Below are 26837 nucleotides of genomic sequence, written 5' to 3' on the forward strand. Positions count from 1 at the left end.
TACTTGCGACCCGTTGACCTGGTGGAATGCTGTCATCATCGCCTGCTTCGTCATCGGCCTGCTGACCATCTTCGGAATCTGGGCCTTCGTCGATGACCAACTGTTCCTTGGTGTCTTAACTCCTGTTGATCAGGAGTCTCTGGGACGATGTTGTCGACTGGAGGCGCTGAAGCTTGAGCCATGGCCCTTCGAGCCTATCGATCTTTAATGGTTTTCTTCTACTTGAAGGAGGTGCAGGCCTGGCAGTGTCGACTTTCGTGTTGTGGCGACAAGCAGAGGTTGCAGACTTGGTGCAGATCAGTGTGGGGGAATTTGTGTCCACACTGAGGGCACTTTTTGAAAGGTGTCCTTTCCATCGTCCAGGGGCCTGATGGCGCAGGTGGGCCCGTCGGCCCGTGTGGACAACGGGAATCGAAAGATAGAGGTTTTGAACGATGAGGATCGAAGAGGGATCACGATCGAAAATGAATATGCTACTTACCAGTATGCATCTGTTCTTGGCATGTAGGGCTGCTGACATTCATATCTGTGCATAGATCGCCGCCTAGTGTTGGGTCCGGATGTTTGCACGTTGTTGTCCTGGAAGAGTCTTCGAAGTATCCTGAGATAGGTGACTCCTCCCCTGGACCACAGTGCGCATGGGCATCCTCTCCATCCTCGGATTGTTTTTCGCCATTGTGGCAGTGATGGAGTAGATACAGAAAGTGATGACCATGCTATACAGTAATTCTGAGAGCTGCAGCTACTACAGGCGCCGGGGAGGAGGGTGGGCGATATGAATGTCAGCAGCCCTACATGCCAAGAACAGATGCATACTGGTAAGTAGCATATTCAGTTCGAGGCATGTGGGCTGCTGAATTCAGATCTGTGCATAGAATACATAGCAGTACCTCCCATTAGCGGCGGCTACCAGTGCCAGCTGCAGCGGTCTGAAAAAGAGTTTTGAGAACAGCCTGTCCTACAGCTGCCTGCTGTTTTGAGTGTACATCTACACAATAGTGTTTGGTAAATGTATGTATAGTGGACCATGTGGCTGCTCTACATATATCATGTAAAGGAATGTTTCCCAGGAAAGCCATGGAGGCCCCTAACTTACGTGTTGAGTGGGCCCGTGGGGGAACCGTTAATGTGCGTTTAGCCTTTTGATAACAAATTTGAATACATTTAACGATCCATCTGGCTATACCTGCTTTGGCGATTGCGTTGCCTTTGTGTTGTGGGGAAAAGGCAACGAAAAGTTGTTTTGTCTTCTCAAAGTTTTTAGTTCTGTCTATATAGTACATGAGGGCTCTTTTGACGTCTAGTGTATAGAGCATTCTTTCAGCGACATTTTGTGGATTCTGAAAGAAAACAGGCAGTTCAATCGTTTGATTCATGTGGAACTGCGATATGACTTTAGGCATGAATTTGGGGTTGGTACGTAGTACGACCCGGTTTGCGTGAACCTGTATGAATGGCTCTTGAATGGTTAGTGCCTGGAGTTCACTAACTCTTCTCAACGAAGTGATTGCTACTAGGAAAGCTACTTTCCAGGTGAGGAATTGAATCTCAAATGAGTGGAGAGGTTCGAAGGGTGGACCCATCAGTCGGGTGAGGACCAAGTTGAGGTTCCACACTGGTGCTGGTGGGTGTCTTGGGGGAATTACTCTTTTAAGTCCCTCCAAGAAGGCTTTGATGGCAGGCACTCTGAATAAAGAGAGGTGCTGCCTGTTTTGGAGATAGGCTGCTATTGCGGTTAAATGGATACGTATTGAGGTGTATGCCAGATTGCATCGGTATAGATGTAAGAGGTAACAGATTATGTTTTGAATGGATGCGTCTAGCGGGTTAATGTCATTGTTATTGCAATAAATGACAAACCTCTTCCATTTGGCTGCATAGCAAGCTCTGGTAGTGGGTCTCCTAGCTTCCTTAATGATCTCCATACAGTCAGGTGGCAGGTTTAGGTAGCCAAACTCTAGGACTTCAGGAGCCAGATCGCCAGGTTCAGCTGTTGCGGATCTGGGCGCTGAATTTCTCCATGGTTCTGCATCAGGTGCGCGGGTTTGATCCGCAGCCTTTGATACGGCACCACGGAAAGTTCCAGAAAGGTGGTGTACCATGGCTGGCGTGCCCATGTTGGAGCAACCAGGATGAGTGTTAGTGAGTGTTGTCGCAGTTTGCGTGCCACCAGCGGTATCAACGGCGCTGGGGGAAAAGCGTACGCAAATCTGCCGGACCAGTTCACCCATATCGCATTGCCCAGCGACTGTGGATGTGGGAACCTGGCGGCAAAGCTTTGGCATTTTGCGTTTTCGCTTGTGGCGAATAGGTCTATCTCTGGATGACCCCATTGTTGGAAGTACGGTTGGAGTACTAACGGGTGTAGCACCCACTCGTGCATTTGGTGGCTGTGTCGGCTGAGCAGATCCGCTATCTGGTTGTCCTTGCCTGGGAGGTGTTCCGCCATGAGGAATATGTTCCTCTGAATGGCCCACTTCCACATGCTCTGAGCCAGATGAGACAACTGTGGAGAGTGCGTTCCTCCCTGCTTCTGTATGTAGTACATGGCAGTCATGTTGTCCGTCCGGATCAACACGACTGTTGCACAAGTGTACTTTGAATGCCTTCATGGCTAGGAAGATTGCCATCAGTTCCAGAACGTTGATGTGCATCTTCTTTTGTTGTATTGTCCATAGTCCCTGCACTGTGTAATGGAGTACATGAGCTCCCCATCCCTGGAGAGACGCGTCCGCTGTCAGTATTATTTGTGGAACAGGCTCGTGGAACGGTCGGCCCTTGCAAAGGTTTTGTGGATTCCACCAATGCAGAGAGTTGTACGCCCGACCGCTCACCAACACTAGGTCTTTTAATTGCCCGTGAGCCTGATTCCATTGACGTGCTAAGCACTCCTGAAGCAGGCGCATATGTAGTCTCGCGTGTGGGACTATGAAAATGCAGGAGGCCATCATGCCTATCAACTGCATGAACACTCGCGCAGGAAGGGAGTGTTGGGGTTTGAACTTGGAAATCAGCATTTGCATGCTGTTGATCCTCACTAAATTTGGCTGAGCTGTGGCTGCCAGAGTGTCTATGGTCGCACCTAGGTACTGTTGTACGTGTGCGGGTTGGAGATGTGATTTTGGGTAATTTAGTGAGAATTCCAGACTGTGAAGAAGGTGAATGGTGCGGGACATGTGGCTGGCACGTTGCTGGGCTGACTTTGCCTGAACAAGCCAGTCGTCCAGGTAAGGGTAGACGTGAATGTGTTGCCTCCGTAGATGTGCAGCCACGGTAGCTAGGCACTTTGTGAAAACTCTGGGTGCTGTTGTCACTCCGAAGGGAAGGACTTTGAATTGATAGTGCTGCCCCTGAATGGTGAACCGGAGATATTTTCTGTGTGACGGGTGTATGGGTATGTGGAAATACGCATCTTTGAGGTCTAGCGTGGCTAGGAAATATCCCTGTCTGAGGAGCGGGAGAACCTGCTGTAGGGTGAGCATGTGAAAATGCTCTGAGAGAATGTAGTGGTTGAGGGGTCTCAGGTCTAGGATAGGTCTGAGTGACCCGTCCTTTTTTGGTATTAAGAAGTACAGAGAGTACACCCCTGTTCCCTGCTGGTGGACGGGCACGACCTCTATTGCGCCTTTTTGCAGCATACTTAGCACTTCCTGCTGTAATAACGCTAAGTGCTCTGATGACATAGGACGGTGCTTTGGCGGTATGGTGGGTGGAGTGGAGGTTAAATCGAGACAGTAACCGTGTTGGATAACATCTTTGACCCACCTGTCCGTGGTGATGGAATTCCACGTGGACAGGAACCGCTGGAGCCTTCCCCCGACAGGTGTTATGTGGTCGGGGGGAAGGGAGAGGGCGTCACTGTTTGTTTTTGGGGGAGGACCTGGTATTGCCGTAACCACGTCCTCTGCCTTTGGTGCTGGAGCCACGATATCCACCTCGGGTGTTTTTATCGTAGAAACTCTGTGTGCCCCCTTTATTGTAGGTTTGCTGTGCCCCCTGTCCCCTACCTGCACCTCTATTTCCGGGGCGACGAAAGGAGCCACTACGAAATGTCTGCGTTTGCAGAGCCCCCATTGACTTCGCAGTGTCCGTGTCTTTTTTTATCTTTTCTAAGGTGGCGTCAACCTCCGGTCCAAATAAGTAGTCGGGGTTGACCGGCTGATTGAGGATGTTATTTTGGACCTCAGGTTTGAATCCGGAGATTCGCAACCAGGCATGTCGTCGTAGCATGACGCTGGTGTTTATTGCCCTTGCGGCAGTGTCTGCGGCATCCAGTGCACACTTTATGGATGCGTTTGTGAGCAGTTGTCCCTCCCTGATGAGGAGCTCCGCTGCCTCTTTGTACTCGTCAGATAGGTGTTGGAGTAGGGTCTCTAACGTGTCATAGTGTGAGCGGTCGTAGCGAGCTAGGAGGGCCTGTGTATTGGCAATGCGCCATATGTTTGCTGCCTGGGCTGCAATCCTTTTGCCGGAGGTCTCTAGAACCTTGGACTCTTTGTCCGGGGGAGGAGCATCACCAGTTGTCTGCGAGTGTGCCCGTTTGCGAGCATTGGCAACTACAATGGAGTCCAGAGGCAACTGGCTTCTAATGTACGTGGGGTCCCCAGGTGCGGGTTTGTACTTCTTCTCGATCCTGGGGTTTATTACCCGTGCCCTGGTGGTTTCTTTGAAAATGTCATTTGCTGGCTTGAGGACACCCTTTAACATGGGCAGAGTCTTTACAGTCCTCTCGGAGGATGCGAAAGTGTCCACCAAGAAATCATCCTCGATAGTGTCTGAGTGGAGTTGCACTCCATGATTGGCTGCGGCACGTTCAATGAGGGCGTTGAATGCAGCAGTGTCCTCTGTGGGGGACGTTTTTGCGCCATAAAGTTGCGTGTCCTGTGTATCCAGAGCGGCACCTGGGTCTACAGGGTCATCCCAGACTTGATCAGGGTCCTGCTGGCCCTCAGGGTCCATGTCTTCGGGGTAGGTGGTGTCGTCACCCATGTAGTCCTCCACTGCATCCGTGTCGGAGTGCGTTGGAGAGAATGATGGATCTGTGTAAGAGGTGTGGATGCGTTCATAAAGAACTGGTTCCGATTCCGCCGGCATTTTTTGCTTTAGCGGGATCCTATAAAAGTCCAAAGCCTGCCCTGAAGTGATCTTCCGCTTTCGGAGCATGAGCCTGCCGGTGTCGGCGTCGATGAAGTGGGACGGTGATGTCCCAGTAGTCGAGTGTTCGGTAGATGGGGACCTTGTCTGGGTAACACGTGTTCTGATTTCGAACATTTTCGGCGTCGTGGATGGCGGCAAACCAAAGGTGATGTTGGCCGGCGCCGAAGGTGCCTTTTGTGCCTTTTTCGGTTCGGAGCCCGACGAGGTCTGGAGGGCTGCCTTCTCCCTGATGCGTTGCAAGGACGCTGCCACTTGTCGCACCTGGAATGCCGACGGTTCTTTGGCGCCGAGTGGTTCCGTAGAGGCAGGTGTGGACTTCTTCGAAGTCATCGGGTCATCGAGTCGAGGAGAGGCAGTAGCTGTCGACGGCGTCGATGAGTGTACCGTAATCGCTGCCTTCGAGGTGGATTGCGATGCAGTGGCCATTTTCAACTTGGTGGCCGGTGCCGATTGTTTCGGTGTCGGGGGGCGAGGCGCTTTGGCGGTACCGACGGCTTTTCCTTTTGGGTCGGCGCCGACATCGGCTGCAGCGAGTTCGGCACCGAAGTCCCTTTTGGTGCGGTCGGAGCCGACGGGTTTGGCTGGCGTTGAAGGTGTGGTGGTCCTCGAGCCGACCAGTGTCAGTTTCACTTTCGGTTTCTGTCGAACCGGTGCGATGATTGGTTTCGGTTTCGTGGAAGGGAAACCAGTCTTTTTCGGTAATAATGGCTCTCGCTGTATGTCCGTGGCCGGGCCAGAGGGCGGGGCCGAAGAACTGCGGGATTGGTCTTGGGTAAGGCCCGAAGGCGATCCCTCGACCGGAGCCGTCGACTGACACACTGGGATATCCTCCATTTGGACGGGTAGGCCCTGCTCCTCACCAGAGCTACCTTCTTCGGCCCCTAAGGCCTCATCGTAGTCTCCTACCTCATCGTCGGCTTCTTCCCTGTGAAAAAGCTCTTCATCTACGTCTTCCGATCGGGAACCGTGTTCGGAAGTGGGGCTGGAGGGTATATTTTCCACGCTTTCGACATCTTCGTCCTCGGTGCTGAAGATGTTGGTCGGTGTCGGTGCCGGTGTCGGTGCCGCTTGCTGCGCTTCCAGTCGCACGGCTCGTCGATTCCGGAGAGTCTTCTTGGATCTGAATCGGGCACAGGCCATGCATTTAGATTCGTCATGATCCGGTGAGAGGCATTTGTTACACACCGGGTGGACGTCGATATGGGGGTATTTGGCGTGGCCATCAGAACACCGCTTGAATGGGGTCCTCGATTCCATCGTCGAAGTTCAGTCGATGGTCGGATTTAATGGATCCGAAAAGTTGTTAAAATCGCGAAACTAGCCTGTAAACTGTCGATACCGATCGGGAACAGTACCGTCGAAAACTAAAGGCCTTTTGGCCTGAAAACTAAATTTTCCTAACTTGAGTCAAGATAAGCACATCCGAACCCAATGGCGGAAAAAAACAATCTGAGGATGGAGAGGATGCCCATGCGCACTGTGGTCCAGGTGAGGAGTCACCTATCTCAGGATACTTCGAAGACTCTTCCAGGACAACAACGTGCAAACATCCGGACCCAACACTAGGCGGCGATCTATGCACAGATATTAATTCAGCAGCCCACATGCCTCGAACCAATACTGACGACAGGGTTATGGATTGCGCGTTGAAAGGTCGATCGGTAACAAACCTGACCGGGAGCACGACAAACACATCCGAGCCCGATGGCGGAAAAAAACAATCTGAAGATGGAGTCGATGCCCATGCGCACTATAGTCCATAGGAGGAGTCCCCTATCTCGTGACTACAAAGACTTCTTCCAGGACAACAACAAAGTGTAATCATCCGGGGCGCACCACCAGATGGCGACCTATGCAGTGTGTGATCTGCAGCTCATATGCCTCGAACCTGATGATACGGAGTGTTCTCTTTGGAGGCAAACAGATCTAACCAAGGCTCTCCCCACTGCTGAAAGAGACCTTGCGCCACATTCGTGATCTGCAAGGCACTGACAGCTGAGTTAGTCTACCCCAAGTGCAGAGGCGCAGGGCATCCTCACAAAGGGTCCACAACCCCACCCCACCTAGTTTTTTGTAGTGCCAAATGGCAGTGGTGTTGTCCGTGAACATTTGAATTGGCATTCCCTTGAGACATGGTAAGAAGGCTTTCAGTGCCAAATTATTCGCTTGAAGCTCCAGTAAGTTTATGTGGAGCCCGGCTTCTGAGACCAGAGCCCCCGATCTCCACCTCTCCCAGGTGGCCGCCCATCCCATAAGTGACACACCTGTCACCACTGTAGGATCTGGTTGGGGAAGAAAGAGTGGGTCTGCCTCTGACCCAATCGCGATTTGCCAGCCACCACTGCAGATCTTTTGCAGTGCCCTCCGAGATCTAGACTAGGTCAGTGAGATTTAGCCAATGCTGTGCCCATTGGAACTTTAGGTCCCACTGCAGAGCCCGAATGTGCCATCTGGCATGATCCACCAGAAGGAGGCCATAAGGCCCAGCAGCCTCAGAGTCAGTCTCACCGAGATCCAGGATAGAGGCTGAATCATCGGTATCATAGGCTGAATATCATGGACTCGCCGCTCGGGAGGATAGGCCCGAAACTGCACCGTGTCCAGAACGGCTCCAATTAAGGGGAGCATCTGAGAGGATGTCAGGTCGAGGACATGTTGAGAAAGGATTTGAGGAGATGGAGAGAAGCAAACTCTTTTTTGGAGAGACTGAGCCAGCGATAGTATGGTGTTTTACCTTTCTGTGGATAAGGATGCCTTGTTTTGGAGGGTATACAAAGTCGCCTTGAGAAAAGTTATCCGTTGAGAAGGTGTGAGAACCGATTTCTGGTAGTTGACTGAAAGCCAAAGAGAGCGAAACCGTTGTAGAGAGATGGATATGGCTTCTGAGGCCCAGTGAAGAGAAGGAACCTTCACTAGGCAATCGTCAAGATACGGGATAATCTACAGGCACAGTAATTGTAGGTGTGCTGCCACAGTAGCGAGACGTTTGGTGAATACCCTAGGAGCTGAGCAGATGCCAAATCGAAGGACCTTAAACCAATTGTGCGTGCCTGCCATAGTGAAACAGAGAAACTATCGATGTTTGGGATGGATAGGAATTGAATATGCTGCTTACCAGTATGCATCTGTTCTTGGCATGTAGGGCTGCTGACATTCATATCTGTGCATAGATCGCCGCCTAGTGTTGGGTCCGGATGTTTGCACGTTGTTGTCCTGGAAGAGTCTTCGAAGTATCCTGAGATAGGTGACTCCTCCCCTGGACCATAGTGCGCATGGGCATCCTCTCCATCCTCAGATTGTTTTTCGCCATTGTGGCAGTGATGGAGTAGATACAGAAAGTGATGACCATGCTTACAGTAATTCTGAGAGCTGCAGCTGCTACAGGCGCCGGGGAGGAGGGTGGGCGATATGAATGTCAGCAGCCCTACATGCCAAGAACAGATGCATACTGGTAAGTAGCATATTCAGTTCGAGGCATGTGGGCTGCTGAATTCATATCTGTGCATAGAATACATAGCAGTACCCTCTATTAGCGGCGGCCACCAGTGCCAGCTGCAGCGGTCTGAAAAAGAGTTTTGAGAACAGCCTGTCCTACAGCTGCCTGCTGTTTTGATTGCTCATCTACACAATAGTGTTTGGTAAATGTATGTGTAGTGGACCAGGTGGCTGCTCTACATACATCATGCAAAGGAATGTTTCCCAGGAAAGCCATGGAGGCCCCTAACTTACGTGTTGAGTGGGCTCGTGGGGGAATCGTTAATGTGCGTTTAGCCTTTTGATAGCAAATTTGAATACATTTAAAGATCCATCTGGCTATACCTGCTTTGGAGATGGCGTTACCTTTGTGGTGTGGGGCAAAGGCAACGAAAAGTTGTTTTGTTTTCCTGAAGACTTTAGTCCTGTCCATATAGTACATGAGGGCTCTCTTTACATCCAGTGTATGGAGTGCTCTTTCTGCGACAGTTTGTGGGTTTTGAAAGAAAACAGGCAGTTCAATAGTTTGAGTCATGTGGAACTGCGAGATCACTTTGGGCATGAATTTGGGGTTGGTAAGTAGTACGACCCTGTTTGCGTGAACCTGTATGAATGGCTCTTGAATGGTTAGTGCCTGGAGTTCACTAACTCTCCTCAAAGAAGTGATCGCTACTAGGAAAGCTACTTTCCAGGTGAGGAACTGAATCTCGCATGAGTGTAGAGGTTCGAAGGGTGGACCCATTAGGCGTGTGAGGACCAAGTTGAGGTTCCACATTGGAGCTGGTGGGTGGCTTGGAGGAATTACTCGTTTGAGTCCTTCCAAGAATGCTTTGATGGCAGGCACTCTGAATAGAGATAGGTGCTGCCTGTTCTGGAGATAGGCTGATATTGCTGTCAAATGGACACTTATTGAGGTGTATGCCAGATTGCATCGGTATAGGTGTAATAGGTAACAAATTATGTTTTGGATGGATGCGTCTAGCGGGTTAATGTTATTGTTATTGCAATAAATTACGAACCTTTTCCATTTGGCTGCATAGCAAGCTCTGGTAGTGGGTCTTCTAGCTTCCTTAATGATGTCCATACAGTCAGGTGGCAGATTCAGGTAGCCAAACTCTAGGACTTCAGGAGCCAGATTGCCAGGTTCAGCTGTTGCGGGTCTGGGTGCTGAATCTCTCCATGGTTCTGCGTCAAATGCGCGGGTTTGATCCGCAGCCTTTGATGCGGCACCACGGAAAGTTCGAGAAAGGTGGTGTACCATGGTTGGCGTGCCCACGTTGGAGCAACCAGGACGAGTGTCAGTGAGTGTTGTCTGAGTTTGCGCGCCACCAGCGGTATCAATGGTGCTGGGGGAAAAGCGTACGCAAATCTGCCGGACCAGTTCATCCATATCGCATTGCCCTGCGGATGTGGGAACCTGGCGGCAAAGCTTTGGCATTTTGCGTTTTCGCTTGTGGCGAATAGGTCTATGTCTGGATGACCCCACTGCTGGAAGTACGGTTGGAGTACTGAGGGGTGTAACTCCCACTCGTGCATCTGGTGGCTGTGTCTGCTGAGCAGATCCGCCATCTGGTTGTCCTTGCCGGGGAGGTGTTCCGCCATGAGGAACATGTTCCTCTGAATGGCCCACTTCCACATGCTCTGAGCCAGATGAGACAACTGTGGAGAGTGTGTTCCTCCCTGCTTTTGTATGTAGTACATGGCGGTCATGTTGTCCGTCCGGATCAACACGACTTTGTTGCACAGATGTACTTTGAATGCCTTCATGGCCAGGAAGATTGCCATCAGTTCCAGAAGGTTGATGTGCATCTTCTTTTGTTGTATTGTCCATAGTCCTTGCACTGTGTAATTGAGTACATGAGCTCCCAATCCCTGGAGAGACGTGTCCGCTGTCAGTATTGTTTGTGGAACAGGCTCTTGGAACGGTCGGCCCTTGCAAAGGTTTTGTGGGTTCCACCAATGCAGAGAGTTGTATGCCCGACCGCTCACCAACACTAGGTCTTTCAGTTGCCCGTGAGCCTGATTCCATTGACGTGCTAAGCACTCCTGAAGCGGGCGCATATGTAGTCTCGCGTGTGGGACTATGAAAATGCAGGAGGCCATCATGCCCATCAACTGCATGAACACTCGCGCAGGAAGGGAGTGTTGTGGTTTGAACTTGGACCCCAGACTGTGAAGAAGGTGAATGGTGAGGGACATGTGGCTGGCACATTGCTGGGCTGACTTTGCCAGTCGTCCAGGTAAGGGTAGACGTGAATGTGTTGCCTCCGTAGATGTGCAGCCACAGTAGCTAGGCACTTTGTGAAAACTCTGGGTGCTGTTGTCACGCCGAAGGGGAGAACCTTGAATTGGTAGTGCTGCCCTTGAATAGTGAACCTGAGATATTTTCTGTGTGAGGGGTGAATGGGTATGTGGAAATATGCGTCTTTGAGATCTAGCGTGGCCAGGAAGTCTGCCTGTTTGAGCAGCGGGAGGACTTGTTGTAGGGTGAGCATGTGGAAATGCTCTGACAGAATGTAGCGGTTGAGGGGCCTCAGGTCTAGTATAGGTCTGAGTGACCCGTCCTTTTTTGGTATTAAGAAGTACAGGGAGTATATCCCCATGCCTTGCTCGTGGACGGGTACGACCTCTATTGCGCCTTTTTCCAGCATACTTAGCACTTCCTGCTGTAAGAGCGCTAAGTGCTCTGAGGACATAGGACGGTGTTTTGGCGGTATTGTGGGTGGAGTGGAGGTTAATTCTAGGCAGTAACCGTGTTTGATAATATCTTTGACCCACCTGTCCGTGGTGATGGAGTTCCACGTGGACAGGAACCTTTGTAGCCTTCCCCGACAGGTGTTATGTGGTCGGGAGGAAGGGAGAGGGCGTCACTGTTTGTTCTTGGGGGAGGACCTGGTATTGCCGTATCCGCGTCCTCTGCCCTTTGTGTTGGTGCCACGATACCCACCTCAGGTGTTTTTATCGTAGGTACTTTGTGTGTTGCCCTTGTTGTAGGTTTGCTGTGACCCCTGTCCTCTGCCTGCTCCTCTATTCCCGGGGCGACGAAAGGAGCCACCTCGAAAGGTCTGTGTTTGGAGAGCCCCCATGGACTTTGTTTGCAGTGTCTGTGTCATTTTTTATTTTCTCTAGGGTGGCGTCAACTTCCGGCCCGAATAAGTAGTCGGGGTTGACCGGCTGATTGAGAATGTTATTTTGAACCTCAGGTTTGAATCCGGAGATTCGTAACCAGGCGTGTCGTCGTAGCATGACGCTGGTGTTTATTGCTCTGGCAGCTGTATCTGCGGCATCCAGTGCACACTTAATGGATGCGTTTGTGAGGAGTTGTCCCTCCCTGATGAGGATCTCTGCTCCCTCTTTGTATTGGTCAGGGAGATGTTGGAGTAGGGTTTCTAATGTGTCATAGTGTGCGCGATCGTAGCGAGCTAGGAGCGCCTGTGTATTGGCAATACGCCATATGTTAGCTGCCTGGGCTGCAACTCGTTTGCCGGAGGTCTCTAGCACCTTGGACTCTTTGTCCGGGGGAGGAGCATCCCCAGTTGTTTGCGAGTGCGCCCGTTTGCGAGCATTTGCGACTACTATGGAATCTAGAGGCAACTGGCCTCTAATGTACGTAGGGTCCCCAGGCGCCGACCTATATTTTTTGCCGATCCTGGGGTTTATCACTCTTGCCCTGGTGGGTTCTTTGAAAATGTCCTTTGCTGGTTTGAGGACACCTTTCAGCATGGGTAGAGTTTTGATATTCCTTTCTGAGGATGCGAAAGTATCCATTAGAAAATCGTCCTCGATTGTGTCAGAGTGGAGTTGCACACCATGATTTTCCGCAGCACGTTCAATCAGGGCGTTGAATGCGGCAGTGTCCTCTGTGGGAGACGTTTTTGCGCCATAGAGCTGCGTGTCCTGTGTATCCATAGGTGCACCTGTGTCTACAGGGTCATCCCAAGCCTGGTCAGGGTCCTGTTGGCCCTCAGGGTCCATCTCTCTTGGGTAGGGGACGTCGTCACCCATATAGTCCTCCAAAACGTCGGTTTCGGAGTGTGTCGGGGAGAAGGACTGTGGATCCGGGTAGGAGGTATGGAGACGTTCGTAAAGAACTGGCTCCGAATCTGCTGGCAGCTTTTTCTTCAGCGGGATCCGGTAGGAGTCCAAAGTGTGTTCGGAAGATATTCTCCGCTTGTGGAGCATAATTCTGCCGGTGTCGGCATCGATGATGTGGGATGGTGACGTCTCCGTAGGAGATCGTTCGGCAGGTGTGATCCTAGTTTGGGTGACAAGAGTTCTTATTTCAAACATTTTTGGCGCCATGGATGGCGGCAGGTCAAAAGTGATATGAGGTGTTGCTGGAGAAGCTTTTGGAGCTTTTTTCGGCTCGGGGCCCGATGTGTCCTGGAGGGCTGCCTTTTCTTTGATGCGTTGCAAGGACTCTGCAACTTGTCGCACCTGGAGCGCCGACGGTTGTTTGGCGCCGAGCGGTTCAGTAGAGGCAGGTGTGGGCTTCTTCGGGGCCACGGGGTCATCGAGTCGAGGAGAGGCGGTAGCCGTCGATGGCGTCGATGATTGGGCCTTAGGAGCTGCTTTCGAAGTGGTGTGCGACGCAGCGGCCATTTTGACCTTCGTGGCCGGAGCCGATTGTTTCGGTGCCTGGTGCCGAGGCGGTTTGTCGGTGCCGATGGCCTTTTTCCGTGTGTCGGCGCCGACGTCTGCTGCTGCGAGTTCGGCACCGAAGTCCCGTTTGGTGCGGTCGGTGCCGACGGGTTTTGCTGGCGTCGAAGGTGTAGTGGGCTTCGATCCGACCAGTACCACTTTCAGTTTTGGTTTCTGTGGAACCGACACGACTTTTGGTTTCGGTTTCGAGGAAGGGAAACCAGCCGGTTTGGGTCCTAATGGCTGTCGCTGAATGTCCGAGGCCGGGCCCGAGGGCGGGGCCGAAGAACTGCGAGATAGGTCTTGGGTAAGGCCCGAAGGCGATCCCTCGACCGGAGCCATAGACTGACGCACTGGGATATCCTCAGTCTGTACGGGTAGGCCTTGCTCGTCACCGGAGCCACTTTCTTCGGCCCCTAAGGCCTCATCGTAGTCTCCTACCTCTGTGTCGTCTTCATCTCCGTGAAATAGTTGTTCTTCGATGTCTTCCGATCCGGAATCGTGTTCGGAAGCGGGGCTGGAGGGTAGGTTCTCCACGCCTTCCACATCTTCGTCCTCGGCGCTGAAGATGTTGGTCGGGGCCGGTGCCGCTTGCTGCGCTTCAAGTCTCGCCGCTCGTCGATTCCGAAGGGTCTTCTTGGATCGGAATCGGGCACAGGCCATACATGTGGATTCGTCGTGATCCGGTGAAAGGCATTTGTTGCACACCGGGTGGACGTCGATATGGGGATATTTCGCATTGCAAACAGGACACCGCTTGAATGGTGTCCTCGATTCCATCGTCGATGGTGTCGATGGTCGATGCGAAAAAGTTGTTTTAGAAGTTAATAAAACTAACAAGTAACTGTCGATACCGATCGGGAACAGTACCGACGCGAACTAAAGGCCTTTTGGCCCTGAAAAAAGTTTTTCCTAACTTGAGTCAAGATAAGCACATCCGAACCCAATGGCGGAAAAAAACAATCTGAGGATGCCCATGCGCACTATGGTCCAGGGGAGGAGTCACCTATCTCAGGATACTTCGAAGACTCTTCCAGGACAACAACGTGCAAACATCCGGACCCAACACTAGGTGGCGATCTATGCACAGATATGAATTCAGCAGCCCACATGCCTCGAACATGGAAATATGCATCCTGTAAATCAAGCTGGCCAGAAAATCTGAATGGTTCAGAAGCTGCAATTACTGGGACGCCATTCTCCCAATTTCTTCTTCACAAGAAAAAAGAAAAAAAAAAAAAAAAGGAGTAGAAGCCCATTTCCCTTTGAGAGCGTGGCACTCTTTCTATGGGTCCTTTTTGTAGCATGACGAATGCCTCCTTCCTGAGTAACTGAAGATGTATGACCAAACTTCATTATATCCAGGACCTATTTGTGTATGGCAATTATTTGCCATTGACTGAAATAGTGTGCGATGCGAGCTCCTCTGGCTGGAAGGATAGGAGAGAGCAGCAGGCGCCGGGACATCATCACTGTATCCAAACTGCATCTCTGGACTGTACTGGTTGTTTACGTCTGGTTTGCCTGGAGTATGCAACCTGTAGTGATGCACAATAGGTCTGTTGATGTTGGTAGGAAGGGCGAAATGACTGATAGGTATGAAGTTGGTATTGTTGGTAGCCCTCACGAAATGCATAGGTTCCTCTACCATGGGCTCCACAAAAGGGGGCCGTCCTGTACTGGAGTGTGCCCAAAGCTTTAGCAGTCTCGGTGTCTGCCTTAATGGCCTGTAAGGCGTCAATGTGCTTACCTAAATGCGCATCGCCATCAAAATGCATATCTAGGAATTTACTTTGCACCTCAGGGCGGAATGTTGCTTCCCTCAACCAACATTGGCGTCTAAGGACGGCTGCTCCAGCGGGCTGACGAAAAGCCAAGGAAGCCACATCCATGGATGCATCAATGATCTCTGAAGCAGATCTTTCACCTTCTAGAAGAAGCTCTTGCGTCTAAGTCTTATCTTCTGGACAAAGGTCGGCGTTCGGAGCGATATCGGACCACATTTGGCAGTCGTGTCTGTCAGGAATCAAAAATATTTTCGGAGGAACGTCATGAACATGAAGCAAGATCCACGATTTCCCTAAGCCACCTATTGCACCCAACCAAGTCAAAGTGGCAATGGTAACCCGGGAAGAAGGAAAACAAGGAACAGGGGAAGAAATCCCACGTCGCTACTCCCAAGTGGCACAGAACCCGTCAAGATAAGGCACAAAGCTGTGGGTAAGTAGAATCACATAGAACAAGTTAGCACAGAGAAATATACACCCTGTATCTTTATTTAATTCTCTTTATGGTAATATTCCCTACCTTAAAATAGTAAAGCAAAAGTCTTAAATTTATCTCTTCCTCCATATATGTATAAGGCTTATGTTTTGGCTCTAAAACAATTAAGAAAACAATATTATATTGAGTGTACCTTGTGAAAAGGCTAAATGCAATATTCTGTGTAGATACTAAAGCCTACCTATGCGTCATGTCTTGCTTGTGACCTCTATGCTCAAAGTGTTTATTCTTAATCCACAATGTACAAAATAACAAAAAGTAACCTTGTAGTCAGGTTTTCTTTTCCTTTTTAAATTAGGTTTACTAAAGAAAAGGGACGGATCCCCACAGTGCCAGAAGCAGGATGAGGTATGTAGTATAACTGTACATAAATAAAAGAGCAGCGCGAGCGCGCTGTTACCGTCAACTTCAAATGCAGACTTCATCTTCTTTTGTAGGTTCGCGAAATGCTCCCCGAGAGACACCGCTGAGAGATGCAACAGAAAGGAGAACCAACGAAGAAATGCCGAGAAGGGAGCCACAGGAGCACCGTCGAGAAAGGAGCCACAGGGAAGACGTAGCCGAAGGAAGGCCTGCGGGAGAGAGGACGCTCCGATTGCCAAAACGACACAGGAGACGCAGCGTCACAGGAGAAATCAGGTAAGCTGAAACAGATCGAGATTCAAACGCAAGTAAACGCGAAGCTTCACTGCTCAAGGGACGCTGGGCTTTGACTCGCCTGACCTCCCTCCGCGCATGCGTGACTCGGGCGGCGGCCATCTTAGTAGTTCTCCGGGAACGTAACCGGCAACCGTGACAATATCTACCTAATATCGCTAGCCCGTTGCCTGCGCGCACAAAAGTATCTGAGGTGGTGGTAAACTTCTAGTCTGTTACTAAAGAGCCTCCCTTCTTTATCTGGTGGAGCGGTGATAGGTGCTGAAGGATTCCTTGACCTCCGTAGTGCACTTTGAGTGAATACAGTCTGGTTTCGGGTATCCTACAAGACAAGCTGGCGCATTATCAGGAGCCTTGTACTTCTTGTCTATTCGAGGCAAAACTGCGATCAATGTAGCAGGTGTTCATGACTTTCACACCTTCCTCCCAAATATGGTCTATTATAGGGATTGCTCACAATCTTCCGAGATTGATCTTTAAAATCATAAAGAAAGTCGTCCGACTGTCATTGGTAACTGAAAGTGAGAGGCTGCTCTCTCCATCAATGCGTGGAAACAGCCAATGACCTCCGGTGAAGAATCCGCTGTTAGAGGAGATGGGGAAGTAGATGTTGAGATTTAATCTTCCCACTCATTGCCAGATGGTCTAGTACTTTGAATATCTCCTTTCTCTTCATACCCATCAGAGGTGTCATGCGTGGCGGAGATGCCAATGGGGGTGGAGGTGGAGGCGCACTAGTCGATGAAGGAAAAAGTACAATAATCATGCGACACATTTGCAATTCTTGAACTAATGCCACAGGAAGGCGGACCACAGGTTAAAGAACAAGTTCATGTATTGCATTTTAGACTGCGTGGTGTAAAAATCCTGTTGATAACCCTCATAGTCATCTTACTCATCGCCTTGATACTGGACGTGAAGCTGAGAGAGACTGTGAGGAGCGCCAAACAGGTCATCCTCATCGGACTCTTCCACAAATGTATAAGAAAGTGAAGGCGAAATCAGTGATGGATACTGAACAAAACGCCTCATCTGTGTTGTCAACAAGATCATAGACGGACATAGAGAAGTAAATTGTAACATCAATGGTCTTTTAGGGCTGAGTGTAGTATGCGGCGACGTCAGTTTTGTCCACGGCAGTGGTGTGTCGTCGACAAGGACTTAATGGGAACCGACAACGAAATTACAGTCGCCACTGATGCGGATACTGTCGTCATTGTTGCAGTTGTCGTTAACGAAGAGGTGGTCATCGGAGCAAACGTAGTTGGCGAGGATATAGACATCGACGAGGAGGTCATCGATGACTGAGAAGAAATAGTCGATGAGGAAGTAGTCGGCGGTGAGGGTACCTTTGCTGCAGGTACCGGCATAGTCGGTGGAGCTGCCGTTGATGGTGCATTGGAGACCTTCGCCTACTATGTTTTTTGTGACGAAGAAGACGATTATGGAGGGGGAACATGCCTCTGCGGGGATTTCTGCATCGACAGGGACCCAGAGGACGGTGCAGTTGACGACACAAGCTTTTTAGAGACTGTGATTTAGATGGCTCTGAAATGAACGCTTTTCTTTTTGTGAGGGACCTGCTGCTTCATGATGGGATTTCTTAAAAGTTTTTTTATTATTACCCTCAGGAGACTCCTGTGACCTCTCTCTCCTTTTAGATTTTAACAGAGGTATTTGAGGCAGAGCTTTCCTCATCCTCAGAGACATCAGATTTACTTTTAAATCTCTCCAGCCAAATCAACACCTACCTGCTCCATCTTCAAGGGTTTTGGTTGAGAAAGTTCTACAGATTTTTTAAGTCCTTAACTTTATGCTTGGGGTGGTGGGGGTGTCAAACAGTAAGGAATATGTTACTTACCAGTATGCATCTGTTCTTGGCATGCACAATACCATCCAAAGGAGGAGTCACCGACCTCGTGACTTCCAAAGACTTTCCAAGAGGAAAAACAAACTGCAAACATCCGGGCCCAACACCAGATGGTGATCTATGCAAAAGTGTGTAATCTGCAGCTCATATGCCTCGAACATACTGTTCTTATGGGGATCTTCAGGATTGGAGACTCTTTTTACCGTATGTTCCACATGACCTGAAGAGACCTTTTTTGAAGAATCCAACATTTCCCAGAACATATCTGAAGTTTTGAAGGAAAAAAAACAAAGTAGAGCTCAGGGAGACTACCTGTCACACAACGTGCGGTAGAAAATCTGAGGAGCTCAGCCTCCTTGGGAGTGTTCTACAGGGTGCGATCATCTAATTGGTTATAACTAAGGTTTTTCTTTTAAACAAAAGAAGGCAAATAGGCTACTGTACTGACTGTTCATTGCATTGCATCATATGACAGTATTATCTACTGCATTTAAATCCAGTCTTGAGCCCAAAGGTCAGCAAGGAGCAAGGGTTGGGGGAGTACCAAATCTGCAAGACAAGAATGGTGGTGAGAGCCATGTTGGGAAGCGGTACTCCCTGCGTCTATGCTGTGTTAGGCTGTTGTGTAGCCAGATCATCTGACTCAGACAGTGAATCTTGTTCCGGGCTGAAGGCTACGACTTGCCCGGAGTCTATATCCTCTTTAACTCTTCTCAAAAAATATCAGGGATCTTCTCGTCTCTTTATTGTTGCATGGCACGATGTACGCGGTGCCAGTCGTGACGATTATGAATGGTTTTCTTGGATCTAAAGGCAAGGCAAGCAAAACAGGAGGCCTCGTGTTCTGGGGAGAGGCACACATTGAAGACTGCATGCTAGTTGGAATGGCACTGTGGACAGTTTCTGAAAATGTATTTTCCATCAAGCTGCAACCAAGAGGGACAAGCTGGGTCAGTTTTTACACATATGCAGTTTCTTAGAGCTTTCATACAAACCAATTTCACAGAAAAGCAGTCCTATGTGAGAAAATGAATATGCTACTTACCAGTATGCATCTGTTCTTGGCATGTAGGGCTGCTGACATTCATATCTGTGCATAGATCGCTGCCTAGTGTTGGGTCCGGATGTTTGCACGTTGTTGTCCTGGAAGAGTCTTCGAAGTATCCTTGGATAGGTGACTCCTCCCCTGGACTACAGTGCGCATGGGCATCCTCTCCATCCTCAGATTGTTTTTCGCCATTGTGGCAGTGATGGAGTAGATACAGAAAGTGATGACCATGCTTGCAGTAATTCTGAGAGCTGCAGCTGCGACAGGCGCCGGGGAGGAGGGAGGGCGATATGAATGTCAGCAGCCCTACATGCCAAGAACAGATGCATACTGGTAAGTAGCATATTCAGTTCGAGGCATGTGGGCTGCTGAATTCATATCTGTGCATAGAATACATAGCAGTGCCCTCTATTAGCGGCGGCTACCCGTGCCAGCTGCAGCGGTCTGAAAAAGTGTCTTGAGAACAGCCTGTCCTACAGCTGCCTGCTGTTTTGACTGCACATCTACACAATAGTGTTTTGTAAATGTGTGTGTAGTGGACCATGTGGCTGCTCTGCATATATCATGCAGGGGAATATTTCCTAGGAAGGCCATGGAAGCCCCCAACTTACGTGTTGAGTGGGCTCGTGGTGGAATAGTTAATGTGCGTTTTGCCTTTTGATAACAGATTTGAATACACTTAACTATCCATCTGGCTATCCCTGCTTTGGAGATGGCGTTACCTTTGTGGTGTGGGGCAAAGGCAACGAACAGTTGTTTTGTCTTCCTGAATGGTTTAGTCCTGTCGATGTAGTACATGAGGGCCCTCCGTACATCTAGTGTATGTAGTGCCCTTTCTGCAACAGTTTGTGGGTTTTGGAAGAAAACGGGCAGTTCAATAGTCTGATTCATGTGGAACTGCGATATTACCTTGGGCATGAATTTGGGGTTGGTACGTAGTACGACCCTGTTGGCGTGAACCTGAATAAATGGCTCTTGAACGGTTAGTGCCTGGAGTTCACTAACTCTTCTTAGGGAAGTGATCGCTACTAGGAAGGCCACTTTCCAGGTAAGGAATTGAATCTCGCATGAGTGTAGAGGTTCAAAGGGTGGACCCATCAGGCGTGTGAGGACCAAGTTGAGGTTCCACATTGGAGCCGGTGGGTGACTAGGTGGAATGACTCGTTTGAGCCCTTCCAAGAATGCTTTGATGGCAGGCACTCTGAATAGAGAGAGGTGCTGCCTGGTTTGCAGGTAGGCTGATATTGCGGTCAAATGGACACGTATAGAGGTGTACGCCAGATTGCATTGGTATAGGTGTAAGAGGTAACAGATGATGTTGTGGATGGATGCGTCCAGCGGGTTGATGTCATTATTACCGCAATAAATGACGAACCTTTTCCATTTGGCTGCATAGCAAGCCCTGGTAGTGGGTCTCCTGGCCTCCTTGATGATGTCCATACAGTCAGGTGGCAGGTTGAGATAGCCAAACTCTAGGACTTCAGGAGCCAGATCGCCAGGTTCAGCTGTTGCGGATCTGGGTGCTGAACCTCTCCATGGTTCTGCGTCAAATGCGCGGGTTTGATCCGCAGCCTTTGATGCGGCACCACGGAAAGTTCGAGGAAGGTGGTGTACCACGGCTGGCGTGCCCACGTGGGAGCAACTAGGACGAGTGTCAGGGAGTGTTGTCGTAGTTTGCGAGCCACCAGCGGTATCAGCGGCGCTGGGGGAAAAGCGTACGCAAATCTGCCGGACCAGTTCATCCATATCGCATTGCCCTGCGACTGCGGATGTGGGAATCTGGCGGCGAAGCTTTGGCATTTTGCGTTTTCGCTTGTCGCGAATAGGTCTATCTCTGGATGACCCCACTGCTGGAAGTACGGTTGGAGTACTGATGGGTGTAACTCCCACTCGTGCATCTGGTGGCTGTGTCTGCTGAGCAGATCCGCCATCTGGTTGTCCTTGCCAGGGAGGTGTTCCGCCATGAGGAACATGTTCCTTTGAATGGCCCACTTCCACATGCTCGGAGCCAGATGAGACAACTGTGGAGAGTGTGTTCCTCCCTGCTTCTGTATGTAGTACATGGCAGTCATGTTGTCCGTCCGGATCAACACGACTTTGTTGCACAGATGTACTTTGAATGCCTTCATGGCCAGGAAGATTGCCATCAGTTCCAGAAGGTTGATGTGCATCTTCTTCTGTTGTGTCGTCCATAGTCCCTGCACTGTGTAGTGGAGTACATGAGCTCCCCATCCCTGGAGAGACGCGTCCGCTGTCAGTACTATTTGCGGAACAGGCTCTTGGAACGGTCGGCCCTTGCAAAGGTTTTGTGGATTCCACCAATGCAGAGAGTTGTATGCCCGACCGCTCACCAACACTAGGTCTTTCAACTGTCCTTGAGCCTGATTCCACTGACGTGCTAGGCACTCCTGAAGTGGGCGCATATGTAACCTCGCGTGCGGGACTATGAAGATGCAGGAGGCCATCATGCCTATCAACTGCATAAACACTCGCGCTGGAAGCGAGTGATTGGGTTTGAACTTGGAGATCAGCCGTTGTATGCTGTTGATCCTCACTAAATTTGGCTGAGCTGTGGCCGCCAGCGTGTCTATAGTCGCACCTAGGTACTGTTGTACGTGTGCGGGCTGGAGATGGGACTTTGGGTAATTTAGTGAGAATCCCAGACTGTGAAGAAGGTGAATGGTGCGGGACATGTGGCTTGCACATTGCTGGGCTGACTTCGCTTGAACGAGCCAGTCGTCTAGGTAGGGGTAGACGTGTATATGCTGCCTCCGTAAATGTGCTGCCACCGTAGCTAGGCACTTCGTGAAAACCCTCGGCGCTGTTGTCACGCCGAAGGGAAGGACTTTGAACTGATAGTGCTGCCCCTGAACAGTGAACCTGAGGTATTTTTTGTGTGAGGGGTGGATGGGTATGTGAAAGTACGCATCCTTGAGGTCCAGTGAGGCTAGGAAGTCTCCCTGCTTGAGAAGCGGAAGGACTTGCTGTAGGGTGTCCTTCTTTGGAATTAAAAAGTAGAGGGAGTACACCCCTGTACCCTGCTCGTGGATGGGGACGACCTCTATAGCGCCTTTTAGAAGCATACTTTGCACCTCTTGCTGTAAGAGCGTTAAGTGCTCTGAGGACATAGGACGGTTCCTTGGTGGTATTGTGGGTGGAGTGGAGGTTAACTCCAGACAGTAACCGTATTTTATAATATCTTTGACCCACCTGTCCGTGGTGATGGAGTTCCACGTTGACAGGAACCTTTGTAGTCTTCCCCCGACAGGTGTTATGTGGTCGGGAGGAAGGGAGAGGGCGTCACTGCTTGTTCTTGGGGGAGGACCTGGTGTTGCCGTAGCCACGTCCTCTGCCCTTTGTACTGGAGCCACGATATCCACCTCGGGTGTTTTTATCGTAGGTGGTCTGTGTATTGCCTTTGTTATACGTTTGTTGTGACCCCTGTCCTCTACCTGCCCCCTTGTTTCCGGGGCGACGAAAGGAGCCGCTTCGAAAGGACTGAGTTTGGAGGGCGCCCATGGACTTTGCAGTGTCCGTGTCCTTTTTTATCTTTTCGAGGGTGGTGTCAACCTCTGGGCCGAATAAATAGTCGGGGTTGACGGGCTGGTTCAGTATGTTATTTTGTACCTCAGGCTTGAATCCTGAGATTCGTAGCCAGGCATGTCGTCGCAGCATGACGCTTGTGTTTATGGCCCTGGCAGCCGTGTCTGCAGCATCTAGTGCACATTTGATGGAAGCATTCGCGAGTAGCTGCCCCTCTCTGATAAGAATTTCTGCACCTTCTTTGAACTGGTCAGGGAGATGTTGGAGTAGTTGCTCCAATGTATCATAGTGCGCTCTATCGTAGCGAGCGAGGAGCGCTTGAGTGTTGGCTATGCGCCATATGTTGGCAGCCTGGGCGGCAACTCGCTTGCCGGAGGTCTCTAGCACCTTGGACTCTTTGTCCGGGGGAGGAGCGTCACCTGTCGTTTGCGAGTGTGCCCTCTTGCGAGCATTCGCTACGACGATGGAGTCGAGTGGTAATTGTCCTTTGATGTAAGTAGGATCCCCAGGTGCTGATCTGTATTTTTTATCAATCCTGGGGTTTATCACTCGTGCCCTGGTGGGTTCCTTGAAAATGTCCTTAGCTGGTTTGAGGACCCCCTTCAGCATTGGCAGAGTTTTTACATGCCTTTCTGAGGATGCAAAAGTGTCCATTAGAAAGTCATCCTCGATGGTATCTGAGTGAAGCTGTACCCCATGGTTATTTGCAGCACGTTCAATAAGAGCGTTGAAAGCCGCAGTATCCTCCGTGGGAGATGTTTTTGCCCCATAGAGTTGTGGGTCCTGTGTATCGAGAGGTGCACTGGGGTCTGCAGGGTCGCCCCAAGTTTGATCAGGGTCCTGCTGGTCATCAGGGTCTGTGTCTACATGGTAGGGTGCTTGGTCATCCATGTAGTCCTCCAATGCATCCGTGTCGGAGCGCGTGGGGGAGAACCGGTGTGGATCCTGGTAGGAGGAATGGAACGGTTCATAAAGGAGAGGTTCTGATTCCACCGGCAGCTTCCTTTTTAGTGGGATCCTGAAAGGGTCCAATGGCGGGTCCGAAGTTATTCTTCGGTCGTGGAGAATCATCCTGCCAGTGTCGGTGTCGATGACCCGTGACGGAGACGTCTCGTCCGGTGGAACCGGAGTCTGGGTAACCCGTGTCCTGAGTTGGAACATCTTCGGGATTGTTGACGGAGGCAAGCCGAAGGTAATGTTGGCTGGCCCCGTAGAGGTTGCTGGAGCTCCGATCGGGCCGGAACCCGACGGGTCTTTGAGGGCCGCCTTGGTTTTGTTGCTTTGCGTCGCAGCAGGCCGCACTTGGGGCGTCTTTGAGGCTTTGGCACCGGGCAGGTTCGTAGAGCCGGGCGTGGATTTTTTCGGTGCCGGCGGGTCCTCGAGTCGAGGTGTGGAGATCACCGTCGACGTCCTCGATAGGTGAGGCATCGGCGTCGTCGAATTGCCCTCGGTGTTGTTGGCGTCGGTAGCCGAGTAGGTTTCTCGGTGCCGATGGCCTTTTTCCGCTTGTCGACTCCGATGTGGCCCGATTCCAGTTCGGCACCGAAGTCCCTCTTGGGGCGGTCGGTGCCGACGCGTTGCGCTGGCGTCGAAGGCGTGGAAGGCCTCGATCCCACTAGCGCTACTTTCAGTTTCGGTTTCGTATGAACCGGAGCAGCTTTCGGTTTCGGTTATGTGGTAGGGAAACCAGCTGGCTTATGCAGCAATGGCTGCTGCTGAACGTCCGAGGCCGGGCCCGAAGAACTACGGGATGGGTCTCGGGTAAGGCCCGAAGGCGATCCCTCGACCGGAGCCAAAGGCTGTGGCGCTGGTGTTTCTTCGGTTTGAACGGGTAGGCCTTGTTCATCATTGGAGCTACTCTCTTCGGCCCCTAAGGCCTCCTCGTCGTCTCCTACCTCGGTGTCGTCTTCACCTCTGTGGAAGAGTGACTCGTCGCCTTCGTCCGATTCGGGGTCGTGTTCGGAAACGGGACTGGAGGGTATGACTTCTAATTCTTCGACGTCGGCCTCGTCGAAGATGTCTGTTGGGGCCGGTGCCGCGTGCCGCGCCTCGAGTCTCGCCGCTCTTCGGTTCCTTAGAGTCTTCTTGGAACGGAACCGGGCACAGGCCATGCATGTCGATTCGTCGTGGTCCGGCGAAAGGCATTTGTTGCACACCGGATGGACGTCGATGTGTGGGTACTTCGCATTGCATACCGGACACCTTTTGAATGGCGTCCTGGATTCCATCGTCGAAGTAGTCGATGGACAGGTAAATGCGAAAGAAGTCGGTGCTGAAAGTTAGTAAACTAACAAAATGCTATCGAAACCCGATCGATAAACAGTACCGACGCGAACTAAAGGCCTTTTGGCCTCGACCAAATATTTTCCTAACTTGAGCTAAGATAGCACATCCGAACCCAATGGCGGAAAAAAACAATCTGAGGATGCAGAGGATGCCCATGCGCACTGTAGTCCAGGGGAGGAGTCACCTATCCAAGGATACTTCGAAGACTCTTCCAGGACAACAACGTGCAAACATCCGGACCCAACACTAGGCGGCGATCTATGCACAGATATGAATTCAGCAGCCCACATGCCTCGAACCAGTGTTATTGGTTTTTCTGTAAGTACTTGGGTTTTGGAGTTGGTATTCTGGGGTTAGCACCAGGGTTCCCCCAGGGTCGGGGATGTACGCTTAAAGCACCCTCAGTGGCAATAGGGTGCTGAGGCCCAATGTTATCCAATGGGGGATAGAAGGGCCTCTGGTTGGTGGCTGTTCACGGGCCGGCCACAAGGTTGTGGGAGCAAAGCTCGTGGTGTTCGGCTCACGGCAAAGGGGGATTCGATTCAGCACACAAGGTGCACCCACAGCAGCGGCCGAGTGCAGGATGCTGTTTTGGCATCGGGTGGCCTGTTTGTTGCAACTGGAGATTCCCCTTTGAAACCAACACTGCAGGCTCAGGGAAGAAGATCTTCTGGAGAAGACCACCAGTTGGGAAGGTAAGTTGAAATGTCTTGAGATGCCAGGACACCTCAGTTGGGCCACCCAAGGCCGGGGGAAGTTGGGGGAAGTTGGGTGAAGGGGTGTCTTTTGGAGTCGGGTTTCTCTTACCAGCTCCGGTCGCGGGGGATCCCCAGAAAGGGGCTGCAGGCGTCGGCTCGAAACTTGAGGCAGGTCAGGGATCACCAGATCCCAGGTCAGGATCGCCAGAAAAACCTTCTTGTGGTGTTGGACCACTCAAACTCGGGCCGTGGGCATCGGATGCAGAGTGGTGCACACTCGCTGATTTGGCCAGAGCCCGAGTCTGTGGGTGAGCAAATCCGCTGCTCACAGGAGACAAAGTCTGGTTGGGAAAGAAGGGCAGGTCCTCCGGTTTCTTGGGGGCTGCTGGCTGCAGGACATATCAGGATTTTGCTTTAGTCCGTGAAGGTCGAAACAGGCCGGTAGGGCTGGGGCCAAGTCAGTTGGTTTCGTCCTCTTCATCAGCATGGCTCTTCGGCCCTCCTTGTTTCTGAGGAAACAAGGTTCAGGGTTGCCCCTAAATACTAAATTTAGGGGCGTTACAGGTAGGTACAGGTCGGGACCAATGGGTCCCTTTCTTGGGGTGGATACAGCCCCTATTATGCCACCTTCCAGTATAAGGGGGGGCTTAAGCCTCACTCTGGTTGGCTGGGTCCCCCCGTCTGCAAGATAGCAGGGACTAAGAGTTGTGCCTCACTCCCCCCGCCCCCCACCTGAGGTGTGGGGTTGGCAAAGGTGGGCACACCTCTCCTCCGAACATGGTTTTCCCGCCAATGCTCTTGCCCAAAGTGGGGGTCAAAACCGGTGGGGGCCAGTTGCTGGGAGCAGCAAGGAGTTGCTGGGGTAGCTCACAAAGGCGGCAAGCCTTTGAAGCTTCCACTTCGGGGACCCTGCCCATTCGGGGGGGGGGGGGGGGGGACCCCGAGAGCGGCAGGCTCTGAACTCAGGGGTCCAGAAACATGTCTGGTGGTGGCAGCTGGCGAGCAGCGACTCAGCCAGGATACTAGAGTTAGGTTGTTTTACCATGGGCCATCTTTAAGATTCCCACTGTGTGCATTTTTCATTAAATCCCACACTGGCATCAGTGTGGGTTTAATTTGTTGAGAAGTTTGCTACCAAACGTCCCAGTTTTCAGTAAAGCCATTATGATGCTGTTGAGTT

At 51.1% G+C, this 26837-nt stretch overlaps 1 protein-coding gene across 3 annotated transcripts in view; it reads right to left on the bottom strand.

Annotated features, from left to right (window-relative positions):
* Positions 1-26837, bottom strand: part of USF2 (upstream transcription factor 2, c-fos interacting) — a 297619-nt gene that overhangs the window by 26422 nt on the left and 244360 nt on the right. The gene's annotated exons all lie outside the window — the stretch shown is intronic.

This window comes from Triturus cristatus, chromosome 7 (assembly GCF_964204655.1).
Source record: "Triturus cristatus chromosome 7, aTriCri1.1, whole genome shotgun sequence".
NCBI lineage: Eukaryota > Metazoa > Chordata > Amphibia > Caudata > Salamandridae > Triturus > Triturus cristatus.